Source organism: Leptodactylus fuscus, chromosome 3 (assembly GCF_031893055.1).
Source record: "Leptodactylus fuscus isolate aLepFus1 chromosome 3, aLepFus1.hap2, whole genome shotgun sequence".
Lineage (NCBI taxonomy): Eukaryota > Metazoa > Chordata > Amphibia > Anura > Leptodactylidae > Leptodactylus > Leptodactylus fuscus.
The window spans coordinates 11,478,037-11,505,591 of record NC_134267.1 but is presented as its reverse complement, the minus strand read 5'-3'; positions in this window follow the sequence as shown (position 1 = coordinate 11,505,591).

Below are 27,555 nucleotides of genomic sequence, written 5' to 3'. Positions count from 1 at the left end.
GCTCAGTCGTCGGGCCTGGGCAGAGCCGACTGCGCATGCGCAGTCGGCTCTGCCTAGGCCGGATGCCTAGGCAGAGTGAATTCCACCCGGAAGAGGACGTGGGGACCCTGCGCCGGGAGAAGACTTCAAGCAGAATCCAGCCCGACTGTCACTCGTGGACTTGATAAGTATGATTTTATCGAATGTTGCCTACCCCCGAAACGAGCATTTCCCCCCATAGATTATAATGGGGTTCGAAATCCGTTCGAACAGTGGAACAGTGTGCGGCTGTTCAAATCGGATTTCGAACCTCGGACATTTTAGTGTTCGCTCATCTCTAGTCATAACAAGTGGTTTTGGGGACACTTTAAATTATGTATATTGAGAATTAGCCTAACTGCCTGGGGTAGCGCTTTCCAGAGAATAGGTGTAGCTTGAGAAAAGTCTTGAAGATGGAAGTGGGAGGTTAGAATCATCGCGATCGGGATCGGCTGGAAAATGATCGGAAATCGGATTTTTTTTTTTTTTCTTCTATGATGTAGATTGTGAGCCCCACATAGAGATCACAATGTACATTTTTCCCTATCAGTATGTCTTTGGAATATGGGATGGAAATACATGCAAACACGGGGAGAACATGCAAACTCCTTGCAGATGGTTTTTTGCCCTTGGTGGGATTTGAACACCTGGACACCAGTGCTGCAAGGCTGCAGTGCTAACCACTGAGCCACCGTGTGGCCCCTTGGAAATCGCATTTTGAAATCTCAAAATCGGCTCAACCCTAAAAGTGACTTTTCCCATAGAGAATCATTGACTAAGGTTGAGCGATCGCGATTGGGAAAAGATCGGATTCTGATCGGCGATCGACCAAATTTCACGATTGGGTTCTGGAAAATGATCGGAAGTCGGATTTTAAAATCGATCCTGAAATCTCAAGATCAGCTCAACCCTATAGATTACATATTCTGACAAAATATCAAATGTGGGATGACTAATAACAAGAATTTAGAGATGGCGAGGGAGTCCTTACATGACCATCTTCCGATAAATATTACTTTAGTTCGAACAAATAAAATTGCAAAACAGGAGAAATTTCCTCATTTTCAGCTGAAATTACGGGGCGGATTTTCTGAATTTAATTAAAAAAAAATGTAGTCCTTATGTTTAATTTGAAAATGATGACAACCTTACACGACAGTCCCTGGCAGGGGGACAAACAAATAAAGTCCTGTGGTTGGGGTGGGCGGTTATAGGACCCTTGAGTGTTTGCCTGCTGCCCACCAAACACTTCAGATCTTCTTTAAAACCAATTAGCAACTCGGAAGACGATGAGAGATGTCGTAAGAGCGGAACGACTGAGTAATTCCATGTCTTTAGCCGTCCCGTTGTAGTCTTTGTCGGCAGAGACTGGATTTTATTTACACATTATTTTTAATATTTTCGCTTTGAGGTACCTGGCAAGGAAGTCGATGTTCTTTGTAGTAATGTACCATACAGCTTCGCAACATGGGTTTACTGCTATACACAGACACTTTACACTCCCCTGCTAGAGGTTAGGAACACCGTGTACTCCAACAAATGTATCATCTATTGGCTCCCGTCCAATGGACAAAATCTTTTTCTTGAACCCAGGTCAAAGGGATCGTTTACATGTGTAGACATCAATTATATTAAACACCAGGTTTTCGCATCACCACCGATGGTTTGATTTTTTTTTTTTCCCCTGTTTGTGACGTTCCTTGATATTTTCCCTTGAAGTTTTGAGATTGTGTTATGACACTCCTCTAATGAAACACAGAGCTATCATTTATTATGGCAGAGGATTGTAATGTAAACTAAGACCGTCTTCAACTTGCAGCTGTTTGCTATTTTAATACCCCTATGGGGGCAATGTTCATGATGTTTAGCCATCTTGTCTCCCACCAGTATCCCATATGCTGCCAATAGATGAATGGCAATGGTTGTTACTAAAGGACCTTAAGGCTGCATTCACACAGAGTAACGCCAGGCGTTTTTTGTGTGTTTTTTGCACATAGCGCCGCGTTTACGCAGCGTAGCGCCGCGTTAACGCCGCGTATACGCCGCGTTAACGCCGCGCTATTTAGCGGTGGCGTTGCCCGGCGTTAACGCCGCGTATACGCGGCGTTAACGCGGCGCTACGCGGCGTAAACGCGGCGCTATGTGCAAAAAACACAAAAAAAACGCCTGGCGTTACTCTGTGTGAATGCAGCCTAAGGCTGAGGCCCCACGTTGCAGAAATGCTGTTTTTTTTGTTGCAGATTTTGCTGCGGTTTTTTGAGCCAAAACCAAGAGTGGATGGAGCAGAAGGGAGAAGTATAAGAACTTCCTATATATTTCCCATTCATTTTGATGACTTTCAAGAACCGCAACAACGTTGCAGAAACGCAGCTTTTTTTGTTGCAGATTTTGTTGCGGTTTTTTTGAGCCAAAGCCAAGAATGGCAGCAAAAGGAATGGGAATATCTAGGAAGCTCTTATACTTTTACCTTTTGCTAAATCCACTCTTGGTTTTGGCTCAAAAAAACGCAACCAAATCTGCAACAAAAAAAGCTGCAAAGTGGGACTTTAGCCTAAAGGGTTTTTCCGAACCCAAATTTACTTTCTTACTGATGAGCTATCCAAAGAAGAGGTCTTCAGGATGGGATCTGTTGGGGTCCAACACTCAGATCCCACATAGATCAGCTGTGCTACCAAGCTGCTGGAGGTGTACCCGACATCCAAAGAACCCCAGTATTGGTTCCCTCGGTTTCTGTTTATGACCATCATAGAATGGACCTGTTTTTTCATTCTGCTGGTCCTCCAATGTACCTGAATAATAGAAACACAGATGCAGGAGTGAACCTATCAAACCCACTGAGATCTACCATATTGTGGATGAGATTTCTACAAACCACATCATCATGATTCAACGAAAACTCACAAAACACATGATACAAGGTGACCTGCACAGTGAGTTTTCAGAAGCTTAAACATTGGTTCCACCAATGTGTTCCAAACTTTCCAATGGTTGAAACCATTGGAAGACCTGCAGTGATTCCGGCAGCGACTTGGAGGACCCCATTGGTGGCAGCATTAATGGATGCATCCAAAGATCTTACTGGAGCATTAATCCTTAGGATAGATTATCACTGTTAGATTGTTGGGGTCCGACTCTTAGCACAACACCTTATGTAGTGGGAGCTAGCTCTGGTATTAAAATATGAAAGCTTGTTACTTTGCCTAAAACTTCAGTATATTTATAGGAGCGGCTACAGTTTGTAAAATATCAATGATACAAGGATCGCAGATTCATCATTCCTGACCCTGGACAAATAATATCCCGATACTAAAAGCTACATGAACGTCCAGTCCGGGGCACAGGTAGGGATCTGAGTGTAAGGTTATTGACTAGTTTTTTCCTCTGTTTTTCTTGCCAGTGCCTAAAACATGCTTAGTTGCAAAGCAGGATAAGCCGCTTTTTAATCTTTGGGGGTTAGAGATTATCACAACAGAGCAGATCCATTGTATGTGTCTTACCAAAGCCCAGTGGCTATGAGCAAGGTGCTTTGTAGGAAGTGGCGAAGAATTATCAGATTGAGCCGCGCGGTGCTGTTTATTCCAGATCGGTTTATCAAAAGTAGCTAAAAAAAGAAAGAGAAAGAAGGAAAAATGGTCAAGGTAACAGAACAAAGTATCACATGAACAATACAGGTCATAGCACTATAGATATATATATTGGTCAATGTCACCCTAATAGTTTGCAGAATTATGTGCAAACTGGAAAGTGCATCTTAATATTCCTTGCAAATTCATTCATCCACCAAACACGGGGAGAACATACAAACTCCTTGCAGATGTTGTCCATGGCAGGATTTGAAGCCAATGAGCCACCATGCTGCCCGAATGGAGAGAGGGTCCAAATGGGAGGCCCAAGGGCAATCAGGCCCTGGAGACTGAAGGGGCCCAAAGGCACACAGTATATTGGATTTCCTATTAGAGATTTTGCATTGGGGTCCTGGACCTTCCAGTCACACCCCTATTCTGTGAACTCCAAATAGCCTAATAGGGGTTGTCATCCTGAGACAATCCCTTTTAAGCTTGGGCATCTACATAGGCAGGTGAGTATGGGTTTGTTTTTTCGCTTTACCCTGGACAACCCCTTTAATGAATGGCAATGTATCATGCACCATTACTAGCACGCCCACATCACGTGTTCGGGCCCAGCTGCCAGCAACTCACAGCTATGTCACCTATAAAAACAAAAAACAAAAAAAAGTCCTATATATCACAAAAATAGATGCAAAAGTTATTTGAACAACAATGTTTTGGAACTCGTGTATCAAAAAAACACAAAAATGTGTGCGGGGAAAAAGGCCCAGTCCTGAAGTGGTTAAAAAAAACATGACAAACCAGTATTTAAAGTGCTAAAGTAACAGATATTTCAGTGTAAGAGTATCCCGTCCATCCTGCCAACAGCAAAAAAAACCCAAAGTTTAGCAATCACGAGCTCAGAAACTCGATCAACAATCTTTTTACATTAGCTGCGGTTGCAAATGGAAAATGGATCAGCGCACCCAGACAATCTTATTTCTTGGAGTTGATAGAGTTCTCCAAAGATTTCTTCTCAAGAACAAATTTAATGGGTACGGTGAAAGTGAACATAACTCCTTGTAACGTCTCCTACTGAGTTCTTCTGACAGCCTCATACCACGACCATAACCACAAGCATGAAAATAAACAGCCTTCCATTCTAGCGTAATCACGGTCACAAACTCCAAGGCTTTCAGATTCAGACTTCAGATTATTGTCTGAAGAAGTCGCTTTACAAGTCTAGAATGGGAGACCTTTCCCCTTTTTTTTGCATCCTGCATCCGCTGGGTCGTATAATGAAACCCTGACGGGGATTGCGCCATCGCCTTGACATGGTACGTTCTGCAGTCACGGACAGTAATGTTCTATACTGAAACGCGCTGCAAACGATGGAGTTAAAAAACAGCTTGCCTGGCAAATTGTAATGTACAGCAAAATAAACGGCACCATCAGTAAGGAATTCAGTCACAGCTGGAAAAATAACTCCCCGGCCAAGTATACCCATATGTGAGAGCGTTGGGACTCCGACCTGAAATACTAGAGGAAAACATTCGGAATTCATGCGACAGTAACATTTAATAATTGCAAGTAGAACTTTGTTTCCTTGGTCGGTCTGTTAGAACGGAGGGATTCTTTTCCAAATTTATTTGGGTTTGGGGCAAAACCGCAAAGTTTTATTAACATGCCCCCTACAGGATATGGTAGACCTTACCCGTGATTGGTGATGATTCAGCTCTCATTATAAATCTCATGTCTAACTCATTTCTATGGATACATTCAGTCTCCGGAATGATTTTCATAGAATTTCTTTAGCACTAATCCAGAAGGAGGAAAATTTATTTGAAGAAATAATTTGCAAAAATTTTCCATCGAGCATTGCATGAAGGCTGCACATATCTCCTGGATCTCCTGGCTCAGTTGGTCTCTCTGGAAGCTCCTTGGACATCTTTCAATTGCCATGTGTGCCTATCATTGGACCTGATCTCTTCTTGGTTGACTCCAACTCCAGTAACTTTTCATGCCTTCTTCTTCACCGGTGGTGAAACTGCTGATAACTCCTAGCAGACTGGTTGCCAGCCATGCATGCACCATCTCCATAATCAGTGGCGTAACTAGGAATGGCGGGGCCACGTGGCGAACTTTTGACATGGGCCCCCCCCCTGACCAACACTGACGCCGAACACCTCGACCGACCCCCTTATACGCATTTCTGCGCGTTCTATTATGTCCCATAGTGGCCTCTGCACACAGTATTATGCCCCATAGTGACCCCTGCACACCGTATTATGTCCCTTAGTGGTCCCTGCACACAGTATTATCCCCATAGTGGCCCCTGTACACAGTATTATCCCCCATAGTGGCCTCTGCACACAGTATTATCCCCCATAGTGGCCCCTGCACACAGTATTATGCCCCATAGTGGCCCCTGCACACAGTATTATGTCCCTTAGTGGTCCCTGCACACAGTATTATCCCCCATAGTGGCCCCTGCACACAGTATTATGCCCCATAGTGACCCCTACACACAGTATTATGTCCCATAGTGGCCCCTGCACACAGTATTATCCCCCATAGTGACCCCTACACACAGTATTATGCCCCATAGTGGTCCCTGCACACAGTATTATGCCCCATAGTGACCCCTGCACACAGTATTATGTCCCTTAGTGGCCCCTGCACACAGTATTATGCCCCATAGTGGCCCCTGCACACAGTATTATCCCCCATAGTGGCCCCTGCACACAGTATTATGTCCCATAGTGGACACCCACAAACAATTATTATACTCTGGGGTCTTTTCAGACCCCAGAGTATAATAATTGGAGACCCGGGGGAATAAAAACATAAAAAAACACTGTTTCTTACCTGTCTCCTGGCTCCTACGCTGTCTTCTCTGCTGCCGTCATTCTTCTATGATGTCGGACGTCACATGGCCGAGGACGCAGGCCGGGTTCATGTGACGTCAGAGACGTCAGAAAGGATGTCAGGAAGGAGGCCTGGCAGGATCGTGGAGAGGTAAGTAACAGTGTTTTTTATGTTTTTTACCTCTCCCGGACCACCAATCATTATACTCAGGGGTCCGAAAAGACCCCTGAGTATAATGATAGCAGCGGTAGCAGCTGTCACCGGGCCCCTAATGTCCCGGGCCCTGTGGCAGCTGCCTCCGCTGCTATGGCGGTAGTTACGCCACTGCTCTCGTGCACCAAAATCGAAATCTACATTGATCAAAAAAAATGGTGCCGATTTCATCCGTAACTCACACCAGTTTTCTATTGTGAGTTGTAATAAATTTACTAGGCCAGGTCATCCCCGCCTTACCCTGCTTTGCATTCCACCTACTTTTGCAAAAAATGTCTTGCAAGGTGCAGAATGAGCAATATTGTGCATCTTTGGAACAAGAAAGGGCCTTGTGCCAAGGATGGGCCACAGCTACATCCACTGTTCTAAATTCTTCAAAATGAATGTTAAATGTAACCCAAAACTATAGATCTATTTGCAGAAATTTTGGCAAGATCTTGACACAAACAGTCTTGTACAAAACTTGCGGCCTGTCTTTGGCTATAGACTGACTGAGGAGAAGGAACAAGGTGCAGAGCTAATTGTTTTTGCTCTACTGTAGTAAGTGCATAGGGGGGAGGCTCCTGCTGCAGCTGGTTGTCTTACAGTGAGGAGGAGATGGGGTGACATGGCTGAGCTCTCGAGACCCAAAAAATAAAATTTCTTTATATAGTTAAACCAGTCCTTGTGTCTATGGAAGTTAAATGACCAACCAGTGGTCTCCAAATTCATGGGTCAGCTTTGGGCAGATGGTGGCTGTTCTTTGTAGATTTTTTGGTTCTGTGTACAGTACTAATGTCCTATGATAGCAGGAACCGGTCCAGAGATAAGAAGGTTGTTTCTTCATTGATACTGTGGTTTCTTTTTTTAATATTTGCAGAAGGTACGTGAACTAACAGAACGTATTGTCGAAACCACATGTGTTGGCCGGGGATCTGCAAAACTCCCACAGACTGGATCACAAAAGTATGATATTGGAACAATATTTCTTCAGACATGGTTCAGATTTGCAAATCTTTTGTTTGCGCTTGAGTCACAAAAATGGTTATTCTGAAATTTTAGGCATAAAAATAGAAAATTGTAAAGAGCCAACTTGATGTCAAAAGGCTGACAGTGCTAAATGTATTCTGTATAAAATATAGGGGCATAGGATAGGCAGGAGAGGCCGTGGTCTAGGATCTCCCCTGTCTATGGAACCACTTGCACCATCACCCCCAACTAGAGATGAGTTAACCAGTTCTGAACCAACCAGATACGATGCAATTTTGAAACAGGTTTGGACTCTACCCACACCTGAAACCTTTGGGGTTTACCACTGGTGAATCAATATTATACTCTACGCCTCATATAACTGTTGAGACCCAATCACATGTTTCGGAATACCTTGGGATACATGGCGTCATCCTTGAGGCCAAAAGAGGATAGAAGACCTCCAAAGAAGACCCTGAGGGAAGGGAATGCCCCAAGGAAGGGAAAGAGTGTGTATTATGTTTTTGCACTTCCCCTGGACATCCTCTTATTCAGTGGCGTGACTAGGAATGGCGGAGCCCCATGGCGAATTTTTGACCGACGCTGAAGACCCAGACCGACCCCCCAGCCCCCATTCCTACGCACTCTATTATGCCCCATAGTGGCCCCTGCACCCCATAGTTGCCCCTGAACACACTAGTATACCCCATAGTGGCCCCTGCACACAGTATTATGCCAAATAGTGGCCCCTGCACACAGTATTATGCCCCATAGTGGCCCCTGCACACAGTATTATGCCCCATAGTGGCCCCTGCACACAGTATTATGCCCCATAGTGGCCCCTGCACACAGTATTATGCCCCATTGTGAACACCCTTGAGCAATTACTCTGGAGTCTGGAGTATAATAATCAGAGACCCGGGGGGGGAGGGGGGATGCAAACAGAAAAAAACACTGTTACTTACCTCTCCCCGGCTCCGCTACAGTTCTCAGTGGTGTTGGCCATCTTCAATGACATCCGGGACGTCACATGACCTGGGAAACAGGCCCCGGTCATGTGGCGTCGGGGTCATCACTGAAGTAGGCCCGAAGCCTGTCTGGAACCTGGAGAGGTAAGTAACACTGTTTTTTATGTTCTCTTACCTCTTCGGGGCCTCTGTTCATTATACTCGGAGGTCTGAAAAGACCCCTGAGTATAATAATAGTGTTTGTGGGGCCCGTGGCGTCACTGCCAGGATCGGTAAGTAAATAGGGCCCATTACCACCTTCTCTTCTCTCACCATTGTTATCATATACATGTTCTGATCAGCCAGCCACGTATATTGGGGAGGAATGTAGACCGTACAAGCCATCAGCTATTAAATGTGTATGTCCAGTTTAAAGAGGACCTTGCACCATCGTCACCCATTCCAGTTCTTATGCTTTGTGCCACTGATTCCAGTACAGTTGGAATTTTTTTCTTTAGCCCCCACCATTCCTGAGCAACAAGTGCAGTTAGTTTTGGTGCCTGATGTGCTATTTAATCTCTGTAATGTCAGGTGGGCGGCGTCAGGCAAGGGGTGTGATTAGGAGCTCCAATCAGAGGCAGGGGCCGTGATTCAGAGATCCAATCACAGGCAGCCAGGGTCAGGCCGAGGCAGACAAGGGGTGTGACTCTGAGCTCCGCCCTCTTGACAGTACAGAGCCTAAATAGTATATCAGGTACCAAAACTAATATCCTTGATTGCTCTGGAATGGTGGGGGCTAGAGGAAAAATTCCAACTGTGCCAGAATCAGTGGAGCAGTGACTATTAATTGATGCACGGAGTTGGACTTGTCAGAGGTGGTGAAAGGTCCTCTTTAAGAACCCTCAAATCAACATTGGACTGATCTGCACAAAGACGAAATAAGAAAGTGTTAAAGCCGTATTTTCACTTCCCATTTTGGGACTGGACTGGAATGTTCTGGATGTTTACAGAGCAGTGAGGAGCACTAAAACTACTAGAGTACACCGTGATCCCTGAAAGCTGTGATTCTTGGAAAAGGATCTCTCTCCCTGTAGAAAGTCTATATGTGATAGGTTTCTCCTAATATATCACTATATAGCTATGAGGCTGAAGTCACACAGTCATAATATTGGAGTATTATAGCATTTGTAGTAATGCTGCCTTGTCTGGACCGTGTGTGGTTATACTGATCCTATGGTGATGTAAAGGTGGCCATACACATTAGATTTAGCTCAATTTGCAAGGGGCGGCCATTGATCTCAGGGTTATTGGTCAGTGCTTGTTCTGCAGATATTAGGGAACCATAAAGGATACTGATCGATGGGGGTTCAACAGGACTGCTGGAGAGAAACCAGTATTGTGTCTCCAGCATTTCTGTCCAACCTTCTATACAAAAATTTCTCATGATTGGTGAAGGTCTCAGCATTGGGATCCCCACCGATCAGCAAGTTTCCTCCTATCCTTTGGATAGGGGGTGACTTCCTCTGCAGCAATACCCCTTTAATTTCCCTATGAATGCAGCAGCCTGGGACATTGGAGTATCACCTTCCCTGATCTCCTAATACTAACATATCCTGGAATATCCCTTTAAGCAGGACGTGCATCGGTCAGGACACAGTTTTTGCTATACGTGTAGCTATTTTGCACATTTCCTAGCGTTCCCAGTATCGAGACCTGGCATGAATCTAGCATTATGTCTATGGGAGCCCTGACCCCTAATCTACAGCCGATTTAGAGGATATGAGGTCACGGGAGGCTGAGGTTACATGTGTATGGGGAACAACACCGGGAATGTATCTGATATATAAAGCTGGTATAGACTCCATATTTTGAGGCCTATATATATATGGCAGGCATTACCAATGATGAGCTCAGATATTTCGTACCAAGGTGCCCATACACCGAATACTCTTTGTCCCGTCCATGTTTGGCCCAACAACGACATTCTCAATGGTGGAATAAGTCACTCCCAGGCAACTCCGATGGAGCTTTATCTCCTATGAGGACAAAGGATGGGGCATGTTGAAATTCAACATGACCAATCCTCCATTTCCTTGTCAAACACATAAGATAATTCTCGAGCCCTGCCAAAATTGTCAACATCAACCTACTTTGGCTTTTCATTTTTCGATGTCTTTTGAAGTCTAAGACTCTGATCTATAGAATGGTCTGTGCGCCGGATCATTAATCCCATCAAAAAGTGTTTTTTCTACAGCCAACTCTATCACCATAGACATGGGTATGATGTACCGGCCAAAAACATGCCGGCTCCCCCTTGGCCGTGGCTGGCTGAGTTAAATAAATCTATAACTTCTTCCAGAGGAAAAAAAAAAAACAAGAAAGACAAATAATATAAAGTCCCCAGTAATATATTTTTGGCTGTAAACATCAAAGCGACGTGAACCATGAATGAACATAATGTAAGGTTCTCCGAGCTGAATTGGTATTAATAGTCGCGCAAGTGTCAGCCAAAAGCAAATGAAATCCTCCCAAGACTTCCCGGATGAATAATGAGGCCTGTACTTGAGATCCCGACTTAATTACAAGTGTTAATCTTATAGGTAAAGCGACACCGGCGGCCCTCATTGGTAAATAAGAGCCGGAATATTCCGCAGCTTGTTCTAATCTCATAGATTGAGTATTATTTTTATTACCTAGAGGAGGAAATATGTGTCCGGAGACAGTAACATCACTAAATCACGGACATCCAAAAAACGGGGAAGACAAAACAGCTGCACAGACACCAAATGTACAGTAATTTACAGCAAAACGCATCCTGCCGGCCTGACAGCTCAATTTATTACTGCGCTCTATGGTCACATTGAGGCTCTTTTCATTACATTCTGGGGGGGGGTTCGCCACCTTCCCCCTCGAAATCTACAATGTTTGTCCCCGGTGCTAAGGTGTCCTCTCTGCATGGTCTAGTCCGACTACTTGGGTTGCCTTCTTCTGCGGAAGTCCTTGTTGGATGTGATGTCCCGGGGTCCTCCGCTAAGACCACTGATTGGCCTCAAAGGTCACGAGTGCTGAGACCAATCAATGGCCTCAACAGTCTAAGGAGAGGACCCGGTAACGTGTCCTTCACTGAGATCAGGGGTGAACCTAGCGCTAATGCCGCCTAAGGCGGACGACAGAAAGCAGCCCCCCCCCCGGGAGGAGGGGTGAGGCGGGGCGAAGGGGGGTGGGGTGGGGCGGAGCGGACGGGGCGGTGTTAGCAGGCAGAGAGCAGGCAGGGAGAGGACCTGCTCTCTGCCTGAACGTGAGGGGAGGCTGGTGGTGTGCGTCCACAGGGCCTCCCCAATCCAACGCTTGCTTCCGGGCTGCCGAGACAGTGATGCTAAGCCAGTCCAGCTTGTCCTGAACTGGCTTAGGTCAGCAAAAATGTCGCCCCCTTCCCCCGAGGGCCCGGAATAGCACCGCATAAAACGGTCACTTCAGGTCGCCTCATGGGAGGTGCGGCACTGACTGAGATCACTGATTGGTCTCAGTGGTCACGTGTGTTGGGGACCTATCAGAACACAGCACCAGGCCTGTAGGAAGGGACCGCACTGGTTGGCACCAGAGTACTGGGGACAGGTAAGTAAAGTTTTTTTCTTTTTTTACCTTCACCAAAAGTTTAGCCTGAACAACCGTAAAGCAAAGGTCCACCTTTTAAGAACATGATTTTAGGTCCAACTTCCTGTACTAATAAATTTCTTAAAGGGTTTCCTTTGCTCCCCTATTGCATGTTTTTGACCTACGAGGACCCTACACAGATCTTTGAGTAAAAGCTCTTTCCAATCTATACCAGTGGGAACCTACAACATTTTCATCACTTCGTTTGGATGAACCAAAACTCATTGCTTCGTCTTTTGCATCTTCTTACATTTTTTAACATTTCATTGAACTCTACACTTTTTAGTCCAAGTAGGGGCTCTAACCATGGGGTCTCTTGGTCATTTCTATAATATAATACTATACAAAGTATTTTGCCTGTAGGATCATTTTCAGGATTCTTATTAGTCCCTATTAAGCCCTATTGGCAGGGCTTAAAAGGTGTCCTGAGATGGGAGATCTGATGGCCATTTTTGGGCTCCTGCTGTTACATGAAGGTATCAGCACCCCAATATTGTGTTGTGGGGTGACTTATGGAGTATCAAACCATGTAAATGCTGTGGTCATATGGCAGGGCTTAATAGGTGTACTAAAATGGCAGGGTGGAGGCCATTGCTTGGCACCACAGAATCATGACAGACGGGGAGACAAAAGAAAACTCTCTTACCTTCTGACAATTTAGGTGCCATGGTCACAATGGACTGAAGCTAGGCTAGGGTCGGAGTGTGATATCTATCATGAATCCCTTAAAACAACAAAGTAAATCTCTCTTCTGTTCTAATAGTTTGCTGCAATGTATCAGCACATGCAACACAATCGGAGAGAGACCTCGGAGAGAGCCCAGAGAGTCTGTAGATGATACGTTTCCCGGGCTATTAGCAAGCAATGAGCACTTCCATCTGTATTGATAGAACCATTGGATGGTCAGTGGGCCCCCCAGGCGCTCTGGGCCCCACTGACCCCCATGCCAGGGTATGTCAGTTGCTAACCCCAGCCCTGTGATCGACAGATCTACTCGAAATCCCTGGATTTGACTGAGATTCATCCAATGTATATGGCCTGCTTTACCATGACTTTCATTTGTCCGTTGCCATATAACAAAGGTTTCGTTACGACATATAATGCCAGGCTTGGAGCAGACGTAAGGGCACTGGATAAATATTTGTTTTGACTTTTTTGTGCTGACCGCTTATCAAAAAACAAACAAAACCATTCCGAGCGATCAAAAAGGGCAAAATGTTAACAATTTACTATTTCAGTCTTTTAGAGAGAGAAATGCTGAGGTTTTGGGTTTTTTTTTAATACTATGAACTGACCTTAGGTTCACCTAAGTAGAGAAGTCACTACCGGGCAAAAGTTTTAGGCAGGTGTGATAAAAATGCTGCAAAGTAAAAAGGGTTAATCGTTAATTTTTGCCAATTACCAAAGTGAAATGAATAAAAATAGAGATGTAAATCCCATCAATATTTGATGTGACCTTTGCCCTTTGGAGGAGGAGTCCTGGAAGTGATGATCCGGCCCCCACAGATCTCAACATCATCCAGTCTGTCTGGGATGATATGAAGGGGTAGACGGATTGGAGCAAGCAACATCCACAGAAGATCTGGGCTTAGTTCTCCAAGATGGCGGCAGGAACAATGTCCCTGCCTAGTTTAGCCAAAAACTCCAAGTACCAGGAAGAACTGATGGGGGGCAAAGGGCAACTGTCACGCCAAATATGGATGGGATTTAGATTATAGGTGGTTATTGACTTACACTGGGGTCAGGGGTTCCCATCCAACCATGGCAAGGTCTATATAGAGTCTGTACGTTCACCCCGTGTTAAAGGAACATTCCAAGACATTGTCTTATCCTATTGTAAATGAGAACAATGGTGATAAACGACAGCAAAAAAATAATTTCATAACAGAAAGAATTTGCCTGGTGAACATAAGAAGCTCGGAAGGACCCCGCCATGTCACCTTATAACATAATATGATGAGACAGATCTGCAACTCCTTCCAGCAACTCAAAGGAAAATTGTTCCAGGATGTCGACAATTAAACTGGACAGAAGACTAAACAAAGTATAGTAGTCATCCATCCGCCCGTGACCGATCCACCACCTGACTTACTCCATAGGCCACTGATAGTAAAGTTAATAGATATTGCAGATGCATACTAGGAATAGATTCATTACACACATTTGGTAGAATCATTGGGGTCACAGCGACAGGTTCTTTACCAATCCCAAGGACAGGTATCCAGGGTCTCTGATTTGCAGAAGGGGGGACCATGCATGTGCACTCTCCTTCATATGAGAAATTTGGAAACGGACTTTGGACCGTACAGCCTGCATATGGTGCTCCATCGGGAGGGTGTAGAAATTTGCACCACTTTTTGGGTGGGACAACCTCATAAGCTTTGCTTTCTACCTGACATTGCTAACTTCACTGGTATTAATGTATAGGCGCCATGATGGCACTCCTAGTGGGCACTCTGTTGTTCAGGATTTTATGGCTTATCCTTAGGACTGGTGGGGAACCAACACCCTGTTCCCGCACAGATCACCTGTCTGCGGCCACTTCTGATGCCCATACTATATGGAAGCTGAGCAGTTGCACCAGTGCCCGACCACTATACAGGCCACAAAACCAACCGTTTCTGGGAGTTGGAAGCAGAACTGTAGAGCTGATCAGTACAGGAGCCTCTTACCTGTTAGATAAGGATAGGTCATGAAACCCTAAATCATGGACAATCCCTTTAAATAAAAAATTAAAATGCAACATCAATGAATTAGCAAAAAGGATTGCAGAACAGAACTTTATTGGGGTACAAAGCGAGGACAATACATGGTCAGAAAGTATATACCATCACACTCATTTTTAATGTGAATGCTATATAGATATTCTACAACATGATGTTATATACAACAATGTGTGATATCCCTGGTTTTTAGGAGCTGGGTCTAGGTCTAGATGTTCCACTGGATCCAGGACAGGAGTTTTAAAGTGCTGCAAAGGTTTCTGCTGGAAAATACTTTATCTCCTGGAACCTTCGAGCATGGATTATAGAGAGGAACAGAAACGATCAATCATTAATCACGTGTATTACAGCCTAAATAAACACGCGTGCTTGTAGTCTTACAATCTGTATAACAAGCCTTGTCCAAAAATGTTCCAAACACTTGTCGAGGTCCGGATTGCGAAATGCAAAACTGATACTTTGTTTTTTTGCAGAATACCATATCAGTTTTTGTTTACTCTTTTGCGAAACATCGTCTTACATATGGCGGAGTTATATGCTCTGCAGCTGGTAAATTGTGAAAATATGTAATGCAACATCAGATAATCCTCAACGGGACTCGGGGTTTGACCCGTTATAAGGCTAGGGCTCATGTCAACATGTGCTTGTCTGCAAGTTGTCGTAAGACGGCAGAATTATTGTAACGTCGATGCTTCTCCATAGTGGAAAGTTATATGGCGTGACCAGAATTTTTACAGTTGTATGTCACCTGGAACTATGAGGTTACGGTAGTGATACAATTTTACTTTGGATTGGAACCAAATGTTGCCTTGTGTATCTTGGGTTTCTCAAGCAGTTTCCCATCATCTGCACCCATCATAACAAGACCTTGGCCAGTGAACCAGCCAGTCCACTGCCATGTCAAGGTCCTACGTCGTGCCTCTTAGCTTACAGCCCACCACACCTATTCAGAGGTCTTCTTCTGATGACCAAGTCTATGTAAACAAGTCTTGGACTACACCAGTTCCTTGTGGCAAGGACCATCTGCAGTCTTCCCTTTTAGCCCCGAACCTTCCCCTTTTATCTACTACCAGCTGATCTTCCACAAAGCTACTTGTCACAGTATGTTGGTGCAACTCGTTGGCATCACCAAATACATTTCCTAGCCAACACCAGGCTCCACCTGGATCTACCTGTAGTAAGCCCTCAAAATTTCCTTTAGTGAGCCCTAGTCTATCTTTGAGGTACTTAGGACAATTCCAGATGAACTCTGGTCCATTTCTGGCCCATATATTACAGCAAATACAATGCTCTGCTTTGCAATTGCTTTCTCAACGACATATAGTATAGCATAGTACAGCCAAAGACGAGAAGCAAGACTCCTTGTAAGAGCACACATGAAAAAGAGTTAACCTCAGACGATATTTCTTTGGAATTTCCTGAACATACTGCTTCCCTCCCTTGTTTTACTTCTTCAGAACATAAATGGAATTTCTTCTCTGTTCTCCATTCTGCAGGATAAAAGGCTGCTTTGCTTGGCCACTTTTTCTTGACTTTGACTAAACTACAGAAGAAGACCTCTCTCAACCATTGAGCCACAAACCTGGTCTATAGAAGAAACATCTGGAAGTGCTCAGTGGCTCTCTGCCATCTCCTATGAAACCTTGTATAATTATACATATAGTCCCCTACTCAAGCTCTACCTGACATGTGTATCCAAGAGGGCATTTTCTATATCTACTTTGGGTCAAATTTCTGCTCAAAAACACGGCCATTTTGCATTAAACTTTAAGCTTCTTTGTCCTTTGTTTCCAGTGCTCCTGGCACTTTCTAAAAAAGTGGACCAGGTGTTGTGGGGCCTTCATGGCCCAATGCATTTAGAGGAAACCAGAACCTAGAATATCAATCCATCTCTGCATATACATAGGTTACTGTCACCAGACCCAGCATATCACCCCAGCCCTGCAGATAGATAGGTTAGTGTCACCAGAACCAGCATATCATCCCAACCCTGCAGATAGATAGGTTACTGTCACCAGAACCAGCATATCACCCCAGCCCTGCAGATAGATAGGTTACTGTCACCAGACCCAGCATATCACCCCAGCCCTGCAGATAGATAGGTTAGTGTCACCAGAACCAGCATATCATCCCAACCCTGCAGATAGATAGGTTACTGTCACCAGAACCAGCATATCACCCCAGCCCTGCAGATAGATAGGTTACTGTCACCAGACCCAGCATATCACCCCAGCCCTGCAGATAGATAGGTTAGGGTCGCCTGAATCCAGGGGAAGACATATCATATGTGCAGTAGATTCGGCTGCATAGGGGCCCAGAGGGAAGAGGGGGGGCCACACAGCTGCTACTTTAGAACGGAGACTGACGGGCAACACTGAGAGTATTTGTTGAGTGAACCTCATGAGATCTGTCATACAAGGTTAACCCAGCAGTTTCATTCTGACCAAACAGGTCCAAAACAAAACTGCTATACTCTGGGTCTCTTCAGACCTCAGAATCTAATGGATAGAGGCTTGGTGAGGTGATAAAACATAATAAACAGTGTTACTTACCTCCCCAGGACTCCACCACTGGTCTCTTCTGGTCTTAGAAATGTCACGAATGACATCAAAGACAGCTGAGGCTTATGATCGGGCCTCAGTGGTCACGTTGCCATAACCTACATGATGTTACGTTGACAAGACGCCGATATGACTACTGAATCTTAATCAAAGGCCTCATCAGTCTCTAAAGAGACTCCGGAGTATGGGCCAACATAGGACATTATACTGTGTCGACGGGCTACTTTGAGATATTATAGTGTGTGGAGGGGCCACTGAGGTACATTATGCTATGGGAAGGGGCTAATATGGGACATTATTTATATGGCGGCCACTATGGCACATTATATTGTGTGGAGGGGCTACTCTGGGACATTATACTGTAAGGATGCCACTGTGGGCCATTATGCTGTGTACACAATTGGACACTATTCTTAAAGAAGTTTTACAAGAACTGGGCAAACTCTGGAGGGTCCAGGGCAGGTGAAACATTAAGAAAAAAAATAAACAGCTGTCCCCCGTGTTCCAGTGCCCAATACCACAGCCTGTTTGGTCGTGCTTCATTCCCAAGAAGACTACGGTTGGCTAAGCCTGACACTAGCTGTGGGACTGGCCAACCATCTAATGTACGTCTACCAATTTTTTCCCATTGGCAGATATCAAAGTAAGTAAGGATCAGTACTTGGACAAGATAATTCTGTTCCAGAGGAGTCTGGCAGTGGTTTGCTCCCCTATTCCCAGTCAGAAGACACGCCAAGTGTTGGAAGAAATAGATATTGCCCGAATGAGAACTCTATAAAATGTATGGCCAGAATTACCATTCGGCACCACTACGTGGGCCATTAAAATAGTGTGACTCATTTAATGAAACCTTCCTTGAGGTTCTAAGTCATGGGCGTAGAAGTGTTTTTGATAATGGACAACCAATCTCCTGGCCTCCATACCTTGGAGACACTTTCCTGCCATGTTAATAAGTGACTCTAATGGTTAGAGATCATTCGAGCCCTGGTGCAGACCCTTTGCTTCTGAAATTTTGCAAGATTTCTCCAAGTTTAAAGAGATCTGACAAGTCTTTCGGTTCCCAAATATGATTATCCGAGCTTCCAGTCAATGGACGCCTGTTAAAGCTATTATCGTTTTCAGACCAGTCCAAAGAATTTTTTGGGAAAGTGGTTTTTCAGCTGAAACTTGATGATGGTGAGAGAATGAACTTGCGAGAACCGAGAGGAAACATTTGGACTGAAACTTTCTTATTAAATGCTAAATATTTTCCTCTGGTGGATATAACCCAGGGGTGAACTTATTATTTTTACCAAATTGTTAAAGTTATAGGATTATTGGAATAAGGTTTAATAGGAATGTGTAATTATGTACTTAGGCCCCCGCCATTAGAAGATCTGGTCCGTGCGGGATCCCGCTTACATTACACTGTTTTTGAATGTGTTTTCTATTTGCAGTAGTCATACATACCATATCATGAAATACAAGATTTTGTTAAAATGACCACAATTTTATGCATTGAATTGTAAATTTCAATAACGTTTCCCAAATATATAAAATTTGCCAGACGTTCCCAAGTCGTAAGGAAGCAGGATGCCATGATGGGTGATGGGGGTGAGGTTTTAGTCCATTTAAAATATCTATACGGTAGGTATTCTTTGCACGGTAGATGATTTGGGCTGCAATGCAGTTCCCTGCACCATGAGGGGCGCTATATAGTGCGTCAATAGAGCCAGGAATATCACTGGGCTTAACTGTATTGCATTTGCTTACACAGTCTGGTATGTACCACTATATGGTCTCTATATGTTGTGTTAATTTTGTTCAGTAACAGTATGGTGGTCATATGTGGTCATGGTATAGCGGTATTATTTGGCTAGCTGTGGATCTCTGGATTTACCTGTACTGTATTTCCTGTGTTGAATTGGTATTTTTTTATTACATTAACATGATGGTGGTAATATTTAGTTACTATATGGTGGTATTATTTGTAATACTAATATTGTTCTGACTTTTGTTCATTGTATAGCGGTATATAGTTTGTAACTACATGGCTGTATTATTTAAATTTTCATGCATAAAAAAAAGCCTTGTACTTATGTTGAGATATACAGTGCTGTGAAAAAAAAATTTGGAAAAAAATCTGCAAAGTAAGAATGCATTCAAAAATAGAAATTCCATCAATATTTGGTGTGACCTTTGCCCTTTGGAGGAGGAGTCATGGAAGTGATGATACGGCCCCCGCAGATATAGCCCTGATCTCAGCATCGTCCAATCTGCCTAAGATGACATGGAGAGACAGACGGATTGAACAAGGCTACATCTGCAGAAGATCTGAGCTTAGTTCTCCAAGATGGCGGCGGGAATAACCTCCCTGCCCAGTTCTGCCAAACACTGTCTGCAAGTACCGAGAAGAACTGATGGAAGGTGAAGGGCAAAGGTCACACCAAATATTGATGGATTTCTCTTTTCCTCATTGATAAAGTAAACTATTAACTAGAGATAAGCGAGTAGTACTCGATCGAGTAGGTATTCGATCGAATACTACGGTATTCGAAATACTCGTACTCGATCGAGTACCACTCGCTATTCGAATGTAAAAGTTCGATGCAGAACCAGCATTGATTTACCCGAATGCTATACAGTCGGCCAATCAACGCTGGTTCTTCTCCTACCTTTAGAAGTCTTCTCCGTGCAGCTTCCCCGCAGCGTCTTCCGGCTCTGAATTCACTCTGCCAGGCATCGGGCCTGGGCAGAGCCGACTGCGCATGTCCGCTTGTAGTGCTTGTAGTGCGGACATGCGCAGTCGGCTCTGCCCAGGCCCGATGCCTGGCAGAGTGAATTCAGAGCCAGAAGACGCTGCGGGGACGCTGCACGGAGAAGACTTCTCGGAGGATCCAGCCCGACCCTCACTTGTGGACTTGGTAAGTATAATTTGATCGAACGTTGCCTACCCCTGAAATGAGCATTTTCCCCCCATAGACTATAATAGGGTTCGATATTCGATTTGAGTAGTCGAATATTGAGGGGCTACTCGAAACGAATATCGAACCTCGAACATTTTACTGTTCGCTCATCTCTACTATTAACCCCTCTATTTCTGGAACCAGTCTCACTTTACAGCATTTTCCACTCCTGCCTAATACTTTGCACAGCATTATATACAGTATATATACATAAGGACATGACTTGGAGCGCGCGCCCCTTATCTTCATAGACTCTTGGTTCTATTAGAAATCTATTATTTCCTATTTATAAGGAAATGACATTGCTATCTCCTAGATTTTCTTATGTCTCTCCGACATCAAAGAAAGCAACAAGTGGACAGCAAGCAGGACCAGGCCCTGTCTAAATAATCCCAGATGTCACCAATTTGGCGCAGACAAGCTCCCCAGCTATAGTATAAAAACTGCTGGCTCAACAATTGTCACCAAGGCCCCCAGTCTCCTTACAAGCAGCCTTGCACATGTCATGAGTCAATTACATCACCAGATCTCCAGAGATCAAACACTGCGGGAGGAAGTTTCGCTGTTCCAAGAGGTTTTTGATTAGGTGTAACTTAGACTGCTCAGATCTTTCAGCAGCAAGATCCTGGTGTGAAGGAGACAGTCTTATCACGGCTGAAGTGTGACTATGGACATAGGGAGTCACAGACGGCCTTTATTCTTTATCTGTTCCGCAGGGACATTGCTATTCTTGGATTACTTAGGATTTGAAGTCTATCTGCACTGTCATAATGTATCTGTCAATTATAGAGCAGAGCGCGGGGTAGTCATTCATTAAAATCCACCTTCCTTAAGGAAATAGGAAGACTTGTTTGCATAGTTTTGCAACAGGTTTTAAGGAATAATGATAAGAAATCGGTCTGCAAATATTTTACCAGTTTGTGCTGAGCCACAGGACGGTATAGATTATATAGAATGCTACTATACCGCTATATGAGTATGGCTTCATAGGGCGTCGCACTGAGCGCCCATTGAACAAACTTATACCTTTATAGAACACTATGTAACACTATATAACACAATCTAACACTATGTAACATTATGTAACACAATCTAACACTATGTAACGTTATGTAACACAATCTAACACTATGTAACGCTATATAACACTATGTAACGCTATATAACACTATGTAACGCTATATAACACTATGTAACACATTGTACCTTTATAGTATGGAGTTGCCAGGACCCCATGTAGCATCTTAAAGCTTCAGTCAGTGCACTTGAGGCCTAAGCGACATCCCCACGACCAGTAGACCTGTCCTAAGATTACACAGTTGTGTGTATGGGGCAGTAGAAATGAACAGGTCAGCCATGAAAACCAGGACTAGCACACTGACAATGTACACACAAGGCCTTGTACAGTGTTACCGCCAGTATGCACCGTATATTGTATTGTTCTTAAAGGAATTACGGAATTTTGTCATTTTTAATAGGGAATGTTTAACTACCCTTCATGTCTTCTCGGAGGAGCATGAATGACTGGAGATAGCTCTGCCCCATTACATGACCTTATCTACCATGCTGAGGCGCCTGTGACCCAATAATGAAGCCATAGTACTCCCACCACGACTGCTGGACCTCACAAATAACACACGTCCGGTGAGGCATCTGCCTATACCAGCCCTGGTATTAGCTCTTTATGTTGTACAGAGTGAAAACTTATACCAGATTTCAGCCAAAATTTATGATAAACCAGCCAAACCCAGAATGAAAAACTGTCCCCTTGGAGGAAACACAGGAGGAACATCTAAACTTCATACAGATCTTGTCCTGGTTGGTAATGGGGGCAGTCAATGAGAATATAGTGAATATACTCTACATATATACCCAAAATTGTAATACCTGGATCAAAAATTAGCTTTAATACCAAAACTAGTCTAGCAATATAATTGTCACTTGGTCCACTTTGACTTTGTCACCCGTTTAGTCTTCTATGACTATTTCGCTGGTATAACCATTGTATCGACTTTTTACCACTTTCAAAGCCACTTCTTTAGATAACACAGAAAGGCCATGCTGATAGAGACATGACTTACTGCAATGGGCAGTGATAAGAGTCAAGTGCAGCACTTGGTGACAAGAATATCTTCCAGTGACATATATCGATTCTGCAGAAGTGGTTTCCACCCCACCAAGAGTCTCCATTAGGTCCAGTAGAGATGATCAAAGACTTCTTACAACTAGGCCTCTCATGGGTATAGCATTGGTCTATTGTGACTTCTGAAGTGTCCAATAAATTCCATGCCATGATGTAAGATGGGAAATGACAATTAGGAGAATGCTAATTATTCATAAGAACAAAATCGTGATCCTACTTTACTTCAACATTTGCCAGCTGGACATCACCTTACACATCAGATTGACATCCAGTCCAATCGCAACTGGTGGGTTTGACCAAGTATTAATCCAATGTTCATGGACACCTTAAGACTGTGGTCTCTTCATATGTCTAACTATGGATCCAAATCTTGAGATGAATTTGGTCTTCAAAGGGAGTTTGTCACCAGGACCCAACCTCGTAGAAGATAAGTTAGGGTCACCAGAACCCAACCTCGTAGACAGATAGGTTAGGGTCACCAGAACCCAACCTCGTAGACAGATAGGTTAGGGTCACCAGAACCCAACCTTGTAGACAGATAGGTTAGGGTCACCAGAACTCAACCTCGTAGACAGATAGGTTAGGGTCACCAGAACCCAACCTCGTAGACATATAGGTTAGGGTCACCAGAACCCAACCTCGTAGACAGATAGGTTAGGGTCACCAGAACTCAACCTCGTAGACAGATAGGTTAGGTTCACCAGAACCCAACCTCATAGACATATAGGTTAGGGTCACCAGAACTCAACCTCGTAGATAGATAGGTTAGGGTCACCAGAACTCAACCTCGTAGACAGATAAGTTAGGTTCACCAGAACCCAACCTTGTAGACAGATAGGTTAGGGTCACCAGAACCCAACCTTGTAGACAGATAGGTTAGGGTCACCAGAACCCAACCTCGTAGACAGATAGGTTAGGGTCACCAGAACCCAACCTCGTAGACAGATAGGTTAGGGTCACCAGAACTCAACCTTGTAGACAGATAGGTTAGTGTCACCAGAACCCAACCTCATAGACAGATAGGTTAGGGTCAACTGAATCAAACAATGTTCTCCTCTTGGTCTTTGAAGCATTGATGGTGTTGACGCTTATCTCTTTGGAGCAATGGTAACACCCTCGTTGCACCAATGAGTGATATCTCAGCAACGGAGAGACCAATTCACAAGAAGAAGACCCTCTTTGATTCAGGTGACCCTAACCTATCAATCTGCAGGGTAGGATTGGGTTCTGGTGACAAACTCCATTTAAGATTGATAGGTCGGTCTCATGACACTTGATACATTGACTTACTGGATATAACCCAGTTGTATGTACACACCCTAAACATAGGGAAGCCAGTTACGATAAAAGCGCCCATAGAAAGTGCGTGCCAAGTCAATCGGCAGTCTGATACGGCACAATAGGAAAATGTAGGTTGATATATAATAGTCATGAATGACAAGCTCTAAGATGTCTATGTCTCACTTTAGCTAAACGAACGCCTTTTCTCTGCCAAACAAACGAGCTCCTTAACTGGATAGGACAGATATGAAGGAGTATAAATGGTATACTTCCTATGGGAAATGAAATGTAATATTTGGCCGTAAGTGTAAGCGCACACAATAAGGCTCCATTCCACCTTGTATACACTAGTGCATATCGCTTTGCATGTTGTTTTTAGATGTGAGCAGAAGATTCAGCGTTGCGGTGGGTTTTTTTTCACCCTATTAACAATATGCTCAAGCTTTAGCCATATATCACAGTGAATCTATTACAGGGGATCAAATGATATGGTGGATGGTGTGATGTAACAATAAACCGGCCATTTGTCAGGAGTGACATAAGGGATCTGTCTACTCCATGATGGCCATCAAAAGGTCTGGAGATCTTATCTGGAGAATCCACGAGACACGTTCTCTTTGAGACATATGTCATGAATTTCATCTACAACTGGTGGTCCTAAGGTTAGTCCTCCGGGGTATATACTCAAACAGTATTACCCCTATTTCTTAGGATCTGGTTTCTTTACCCCCATACAATGATCGCCACATTGGCTGTTCAAAATGTGTTGGTTCCCAGGTCAATACGACTTTATTTTGGTGAATATCTGATGTGAAGTCATTTCAAAGTTTCTTCCTCAAAACGGCCCATTAGAGTTCCAGAGGCTCTTACGATGCGCCAAGGTTCGGTTACAACAATGAGTCCCAAAGTTCCAGCAGAAGACAACCACTTATGGAGGTGGCTTAGTAGTGAAATCACTTGTAGGACAAAGTGCCAACTCCGACTCCTCTATGTGACCACAACCTAACTCCAACTCATAGTCATAAGCAGTAAAGATCCTCTAGTTCACGAAAAGGGTTCCCAAGTATGTAACCAGCTACTGTATGTATCTAATTATTGATACAATAACAATTACGGTATTTCATAATAGAATTACAAATAATTGATCAATTTATTTAGAAGTTATAGTAACTCCACAATTCCGACTATAACTCTACAGACCTGCTCTATAGCGTCTATTTCTAGGTGCTGATCACAAATAACCTTTAATTTAATTGATCGATTAATCTAATTAATTCATGTTCTGAATAGATCGACGGTGGGCTCTCAGAATCACATGTTGTGGTGGACCCAAGGGAAAATTGGTGAAGTTTTGGATTTTTTGGTAGATTTATTCTAGCTAAATTAAACTTCATTTAAATATTGTAAGAGAAATGGACACACATATAGATGGATAGATGATAGATAGATAGATAGATAGATAGATAGGAGATAGATAGATAGATAGATAGATAGATAGATAGATAGATAGATAGGAGATAGATAGATAGATAGATAGATAGATAGATAGGAGATAGATAGATAGATAGATAGATAGATAGATGATAGATAGATAGATAGATAGATAGATAGATAGATAGATAGATAGATAGGAGATAGATAGATAGATAGATAGATAGATAGATAGGAGATAGATAGATAGATAGATAGATAGATAGATGATAGATAGATAGATAGATAGATAGATAGATAGGAGATAGATAGATAGATAGATAGATAGATAGATAGGAGATAGATAGATAGATAGATAGATAGATAGATGATAGATAGATAGATAGATAGATAGATAGATAGATAGATAGATAGGAGATAGATAGATAGATAGATAGATAGATAGGAGATAGATAGATAGATAGATAGATAGATAGATGATAGATAGATAGATAGATAGATAGATAGATAGATAGGAGATAGATAGATAGATAGATAGATAGATAGATAAATAGATAGGCGATAGATAGATAGATAGATAGATAGGAGATAGATAGATAGATAGATAGATAGATAGATAGATAGATAGGAGATAGATAGATAGATAGATAGATAGATAGATAGATAAATAGATAGGCGATAGATAGATAGATAGATAGATAGATAGATAGATAGATAGGAGATAGATAGATAGATAGATAGATAGATAGATAGATAGATAGATAGGAGATAGATAGATTATGGATAGATAGATAGATAGATAGATAGATAGATAGATAGATAGATAGATAGATAGATAGGAGATAGATGATAGATAGGAGATAGATAGATGGATGGATAGATAGATAGATAGATAGATAGATAGATAGGAGATAGATCGATAGATAGATAGATAGATAGATAGATAGATAGATAGATAGATAGGAGATAGATAGATAGATAGATAGATAGATAGAACCTATTGAATAAGTTTACAAGTTTAGAAATAAAGGTGACATTTAAAAAATAAATCAGTAAATGTCAGTAAATCTTCTGCAATACGCTACGACTATATTTATCTTGCTACCAGTATGAGGAAGTGACTGAAAAAACACCAATCCCCGGGTTACCACATTGTGAGTCTATGACTTTTACAGGTTTCCTGCCCGATTCTGTAGGAGTGATATTGATACAAATACCTTATAAAGGGCAGTGAAATCGTAAGACGATGGAACATTTAAAGATAATTTCCTTGGTTTTTTACTACACAAAATTGTGTCTCAGGCCAATAAGACCCAAGTCTGCAGTACATGTCAGTATTGTATATTTACTTAACTCTCCCCTCTACAATCTATTCTGAATGCAGCAGCCAGGCTCATCTATCAGGCGAGACGTTACAGCGATGCCTCCGGTCTGTGCCAGTCACTACATTGGCTGCCTATTCATTATAGAATAAAATATAAAGTTATCCCTCTCATCCACAAGGCTCTCCATAATGCCACACCTCCATACATTTCCTCCCTTATCTGAAACTCCAGCCCAAATGCAGAAAATTCTATAGTAAGAGATTCTTTAATTAATATTTTAAGCACTTTTTTGTGACAACATATTTTTTCAAATATTTTTGCTAATTGAAAAAAATAAATTCATGTTACAATCAATTCTCACTCTGGCCACTAAGCCTAATTACACTTGCCATCTACATCACAGACAAGACAAAGCATTAAAATAGAAGATAACACGATGGAGAGCCCGCTTACGTCATTCTCCGTGTTGAAAACACATGCACTCTCAGCTGAATGTGCATCTATATTGGAGGGTGAATAGTTGTCGGCCAAATGAACACTCAGCTGACAGCTATTTAAGTCGTATGGCTGTCCTTACTTGGAACAATGGGTAGATTTATTAAGACCGAAATATCATCTGCCGGTCTTAATCAAAGCCCCAACAGGTGCAGGGAATGAGAGATTTATGAAGAGGTTTCGGCACATCCTTGGGCCTAAGTAGTGTAGATTTCCATTATAGCTTACACCTGAAAACTAATGTGAGTTACAATGAATATGTTGGGTCAAGGCTTCCCGTTCACCATGTTGGGCCATGGCTTCCCGTTCCCCATGTTGGGCCATGGATTCCCTTTTCCCATGGTGGGCCATGGCTTCCCGTTCCCCATGTTAGGCCATGGATTCCCATTCCTCATGGTGGGCCATGGCTTCCCGTTCCCCATGTTAGGCCATGGATTCCCATTCCCCATGTTGGA